This window comes from Hyperolius riggenbachi, chromosome 4 (genome assembly GCF_040937935.1).
Source record: "Hyperolius riggenbachi isolate aHypRig1 chromosome 4, aHypRig1.pri, whole genome shotgun sequence".
NCBI lineage: Eukaryota > Metazoa > Chordata > Amphibia > Anura > Hyperoliidae > Hyperolius > Hyperolius riggenbachi.
In genome coordinates this window covers 131134876-131141115 of record NC_090649.1, presented here as the reverse complement: position 1 = coordinate 131141115, position 6240 = coordinate 131134876, and the positions used below count along the sequence as shown (strand labels likewise).

Sequence of the window (6240 nt, the reverse complement as noted above, 5' to 3'; positions counted from 1 at the left end):
GCATCACTCCGCCAGAGTGTGTAAGTCATCAGACTTACATTGCCCTCTCGACGAGCTGTGGCAGGGGGAGAGTAACGCGACTTTACGAAATGCAGCAAGTGTGAAAGTAGCATAAATTGTACAATTCTGAGGACCAATTCTCCCCCTTTGTCTAAAGGCCAAGTGCTACAGGGGCAGCAATACAGGGGCCCCAATAAGAGAATAACTTGTAATGCAATCCTTATTTAGGCTACATTCACAGTGGGGCGTTCTGGAGTGATGTTAGGTAGGCATTGAAACGAAACGCTGCAATAAGTCTGACATTCATGTTGCAGTGTAATATGTTGTGTTTATGGTAATGCACTGCTGCAGTTAAACAGGTACAGGGGCCCATACTTTTCATTGTCTGTATGTTTCACTGTATGTGACATAATGCAGCCGTATAGTGCGGTACAACTTTGTTTTATGTTCCTGTTAAAACAGGAACTCAACGCAACGTCCTGCTGTGAAGCTAGCCTTAGGGCTCTTTCACATTACATAACGCGTGCACGAACCCGATTTCATGCTTGCGTTATGACCTATGGTGTGACCTCGGGAAGTTGCGGTTCCACGCTGATCAGTGAAACAGAAACTAGTTCTTATTCACCTGACAGTAAAACTATTGCGGCGGACGATTAAAAGCTTTCAGAAGCGTTATAACGTAACGCTTTGGAACGCTTTGTCTAATGTGAAAGGTAACCTGAAAGTCATTATTATATTATATTATTACCCCGCTTACCGCATCATAGGAGCGATTCGTCAAAATGCACAGATCAGCTCCTAGTGTGAAAGAGCCCTAAACCTTTTATCTACACACACCACTGAAAATGAATTTGAGTTCCACATCTGTACACTTGCTGACTGTACATTAAACACACCCCTCTGGTTTGCTCTTACAATACTTGGATAACTGGCCTTTATTCCTCATTGAAAAGCTAAATCACATGTAGATTTGTTCAGGTGACTTTGCTTGTATACGCATATGAGCATGTATATTATTTTTGTCCTTACATGGGGAGTGGTTCAGTAAATAGCACAGAAGGAATGTAACATTGTCTTTATAATATTATAGGGCGTGGTTGTGCTAGAAGCACAGGTGCACTGTCACTTTAAGTGTCATTCTCCAGTACAAAGCAAATCAAGTGCCTGGAGACCTTTGGTACCAGAGAGTGACGGCAGCGCAGGAAGGGCACCGAGTGACACATACAGCCTGGAGCAGGTGTCTGCGTGAGAAGTGACAATCTCTGGGACACGGGTTGCCCACCTGACTACTCTGCACAAGGTACTGCTGGGGACTGGGGGGGCTGCACTGTGCCAAGTGTAGCTGGGACCGGGAGGAGGGGCTGTGGGGGGAGAACTGACTGCTATTTGTCACCTGCTAATAATTACATAGTAACGACAAGCTCCTGAGGACGAGGCATTGCTGAGCCATGCAGGGCAGCCAAGGTTTGTAGAAAGTTGTATAAAACTTTAAAGACAATGGACAATTGGTCATAGCAGGTTTGTCAGGTTTGTGCTGAGCATGTCCAAGCACACGCTGGTTTATTCACATGCTGGGGAAAATGTCTGGACACCGTGGTGGAGATTCATAGAGATTCATAGAAAAGGATACACAGGAGGTATGCAGGGGAGGCTGGCAATTGGGCACTGCTAGAGGGCATGTAGTGCTGGTGCTTATGTTGGCAGAGTATAATGTGATAGGAGTATGATGGTGTAAGTGTACTTTTTACAAACTAGGGTGGTGCATAATGACTAGGAATAATGTTGATTCATATGGTGGCTCTGCGGTGAATGGGCACTGCGCTGGTAGCACATGTGAGGGGCACTGCAGTGGTGGCAAATGTGACTGGGCACTGCAGTGGTGGCACATGTGATGGGGCACTGCAGTGGTGGCACATGTGATGGGGCACTGCACTGGTGGCACATGTGACTAGGCACTGCACTGCTGGCACATGTGACTAGGCACTGCACTGGTGGCACATGTGACGGGGCACTGCACTGGTGGCACATGTGACGGGCACTGCAGTGGTGGCACATGTGACGGGACACTGCACTGGTGGCACATGTGACGGGGCACTGCACTGGTGGCACATGTGATGGGACACTGCACTGGTGGCACATGTGACGGGGCACTGCACTGGTGGCACATGTGATGGGACACTGCACTGGTGGCACATGTGACGGGGCACTGCACTGGTGGCACATGTGACGGGCACTGCAGTGGTGGCTCTTGTGATCTGGCACTGCTGTGGTGGCTCTTGTGATCTGGCACTGCTGTGGTGGCTCTTGTGACTGGGGACTGCAGTAGTTGCTTATGTGATCTGGAACTGCTGTGGTGGCTCATGTGACTGGGGACTGCTGTGGGTGCTCATGTGACTGGGCACTACTGTGAAGCTCATATGACTGGGCACTATATAGTGATAATGTATAGCACATAGAACAGGTATTTCTAGCTATCAGGAACCGAATCCAAGAAGATGATTTGTGGATCAAGCACTACTTCTGCCTATTACAAAGCGGACACAACTGCGTCAGTGGGCTCAGGCCCTTAACGTTTTAAATGAGCGTTCTCTTTTTAGCCAGAAATACTTTCAGTACAGGGGATGGTAACTTTTTTTTACTTCTGGCCAACACATTCACCTCCCTGCCTTATTTACTGTTCACTGCAATGAATATCAGCTTGTGACTGGATCATGCTGTTTGTTTTCACTGGGCAGTGCTGCTTTTACTGGGCCAGCGAGTACACTCTGTTCTGAACACTTATTGGGACTATTCAATAAAAATGACAAAGGACAAATCTCAAAGAGCAGAAACCGGTGGCAGCCAGTATAATTTCATTTTATTCATGGTGCATCGGTACAGGATGGATTGTGATTGGTCGGCATTGGTTATTCCAGATTTTGTCTCTGCATTGTTGTATTGAATCAGCCTCATGTAAAGCCTTTTGCAAAACTTGATTGAGAATCTAGCATGTTTACAGGGAAGCCGATGGACGAGTTGTGCCCTGGTCCATTTTCCTTCCTCTCTCCCCATTTAAGTCCATGCTACAGCTGAGCAGCATGTCCGTACTGTATAATGCTTGTACCCCAACTGCCCCCAACTGTGCAACAGTTATTGTGCTGTGTATGCATCTTCAGGACAATTTCACACTATGGCTGTTGGGTCCCGTAACATCAGACAAATGTGAATGCAATGACAGTCCTATGGGGCTATCATATTGATTGTGGTGCAGTGCAGCAGTTTCTGATGCAGTAATACTCTGCATACAGTGAATTAACAGGATGACGTGCGTGTTTACATTGAGGCAGCGGCATAACAATAGACCCTGCAAGGGATGAAGCAACAGGGGGCCCAAAAGCTACAAGGGCCCCCGTCCTGAGAGACTGACTATTAACGGCAAGGAGAGATAAAACGTTCTGCTGTCTGCACAATTGTTCTAATGACTGCATCTGTTCAGCCACTGATAAGGAATCATACAAAGTTTTGCAGACACAGATTTGTAGACAGTCCCTATTCAGTGTTCAGCAGGGTCTTGTGTACAGCACAGCTCTACCCCCATCTTTTCTACCCCTCCCTAAGTGTTGTGTCCTATAGATGTGCTTAAGGAGTCCAGGCACGGAGAGAAAAAAAATGTTCTGCTCTCTGCACAATTGTTCTCAATGACTGCATCTGCTCAGCAACTGATCAGGAATCTTACAAAATTTTGTAGACAAAGATTTGTAGACAGTTTCTATTCAGTGTGCAACAGGCTTTTCTGTACAGTGCCCAGCATCAACCTCTCTACCCCTTCCCAAGTGCTCTGTACTGTAGTGATGCTGGAGAAAGCTGCAGAGCCAATTCTGCTCCATCAGAGATGGACAGAGCGAGTACAATAAGAAGCTGAGGCTGGGAGCACACTTGTCTGTTGGTTTTCTGTATGTGTTTTATGCACTGGATGTGAGCGGCCGCTTCGCATAGTGTCACCTGTTTCTTTTAAATTGATCTTACTTCATGATATGGTGATTAATGAAGGTAAATTTAGTATTTTTGTAAAATTTAAGCTTGTGAACTATTTGTTGTTGCATACACCTCCTTCCCCCTTTTGCCCTTGGTCCGTCGTTTTCTGCACACCATGTGTGTCTGTATGTGTGAAAACATGCATGTTTTATCACAGAAGCTAATGTAATTGATAGAGAATGTGTGCAATGCTTCACTGCTGTTTTTATTTGCATGGGGAAACCACATTAAAGTGTGCACTAGCCCATAAAAAAATCGCAATTGTCCACAATGTTTTCAGAAAATTTGAGCACCGTGGCACAACAATATAGAAACTGCAGGTTCTGTTCCTGAGTGATAACACCTTTAATATCTAGCTTTGTAAACTATGAAGTACTTAGAGTACCTCCTATTACCTATGGGGCCTGGAGATGGGGCCCGGAGCCATCTTCTCTCCTCTGCTTCTTCCTTCTGTTCTCTTCCTTCTTCCTTTCTTCCTTCTCCTACCCCTCTCTTTTTCCTCTCTTCCTCTTTACTATGCTTATTCTTCTGCCTACTTCTAGCCGGAATCGGCTACTTCTCTTTAGCAACACAGGCTCTCCACTGCACGGCTGTTGCTTAGAACAATGATATGTCTTGTTATCCATTTTTATTCTAACCACCTGTAGTCTAGGTCAATGTTAACTGGCTATGCTACAAATGTACCTCACTGCTAAGGATACTTTGTCTGTAATACCTCCCGGATGTGGGCGCACTGTGTTGTTTGCTTTTGTATATTGTTTCTCTTTATGTAAAAAAAATGGATTTGTTAAAAAGTGTGCACTAGCCAACTGATTAACATTGATTCTCAGTTTACCTGTGCAGAAAGCGGGGGGCATCCAAAGTTGTTTTTTTTTTTTTTTTTTTTTTGCAGGGGGCCCAGTGTTTTCTAGTTGCAATGCGACTTTTCGGTAATGTTGTGGTGCCATTAAAGTATAATTGGACTTCAACGGATTCCACAAAATGTGTGAGGAGCCTTACATTGAAGCTGAACTCGCTTCATTGGATATGGGTATAGAATATATGCTTGGTTGTACAAAATACGTAAAAGATTGATGAACGTTGAGGCCCCTTTTACACTTGTTGCATTGCGTCACCTCCTACTACTGCATCTCGCCACATTGGCCAATAAAGTCAACATTTTACACTTCCTGCGATATGTGCCGGAAGTAGTCCAACGGACAGTCTGCACTGCGTTGTGGCACACCAAGCTGAAAGTGAAAATGTTGAATTTTTCTTGTTTGCTGTGCGGTGCGCATGCACAGATGTGGATTTTCAGGTAGCTTATTTCCACTCCAGCAGTGTGCCCGTGACTGAGGGTTGCAGGTTTTTGGGGGCAGGTTTCCTCCAGTTTCCCTAGTCTGCCATAGTACTACACTTTGTGTATTGGTGCGGTGCAACAGTGGCGTAGCAGAAGGTGTACAGAGGTAGTGACTGCACCAGGGCCCTTGGACAAGAGGGGCCCAGTAGGGACCCTCTAACTGCTTTATTAGCTCCTTATTAGTGTGAAGCTGGTAATGATCACCGCTAAATGTGCTTTTGTTAGTTGTAATCATTAATAGACTGTTCTCCTCCCCAGTCTACACCACTCTGACAGTGCAGCTGTCCGTGGCAGGTTTTGGAGCTCCATGTCAATTGTTATGCATAGAGTGCTTGAAGGGACCCAGTGTAAAACTTGCACTGGGGCCCAGAGCTCCTAAGCTATGCGGGAGCCATTTCCCCGTGCGCAAATTGCACCGCGTCAAATGTAATAAGACCCACAATAAGATCTTTTCTAGTGCTGAACTTGTTAATGCAGGCCTATTCCCATCTATATAATGCTGTATTAAAGCCTTTTTTTCAGGCAGTGAACCTTAAGTCACCTAAAAAAAAGTTTTACTCACCTGGGGCTTCCCTCAGCCCCCTGCAGCTGATTGGTGCCCTCGCCGTGTCTCTCTGATCCTCCTGTCCCTGCCGGCGACCACTTCCGGTTTTGCCGCCAGGACCCGACAGGCATGGGAACGCGAGTGATTCTTCGCGTTCCCAGCCAAAATATCGCCCCCCATGCTGCTATTGCGGCATATTGTCTCTTGAGCCCCCAATTTACTGCTTCTTGTTACAGTACCACCTATTATAATGTTCTTTATTATACTTCCCCCACCATGGGGAAAATGCCAAGGAATCCCTGCAGAGTACTCAAAGAACCCTGGAGTTCCAGGAAACCCTGGC

The 6240-nt window shown here is 46.1% G+C and overlaps 1 protein-coding gene across 3 annotated transcripts in view; it reads left to right on the top strand.

The window, feature by feature from the left end:
• Window positions 1-1181: 1181 nt before the first annotated feature.
• NGEF (neuronal guanine nucleotide exchange factor) overlaps window positions 1182-6240 on the top strand; it is a 269544-nt gene continuing 264485 nt past the window's right edge. The window contains exon 1 of one of the 3 annotated variants that reach the window (XM_068280688.1): window positions 1182-1300. The gene's annotated coding sequence lies outside the window, so the exon portion shown is untranslated. Of the gene's footprint in view, window positions 1301-1392; window positions 1465-1521; window positions 1638-6240 lie in introns of those variants that run through there. The other 2 variants (XM_068280689.1, XM_068280690.1) reach the window with 2 other exon arrangements.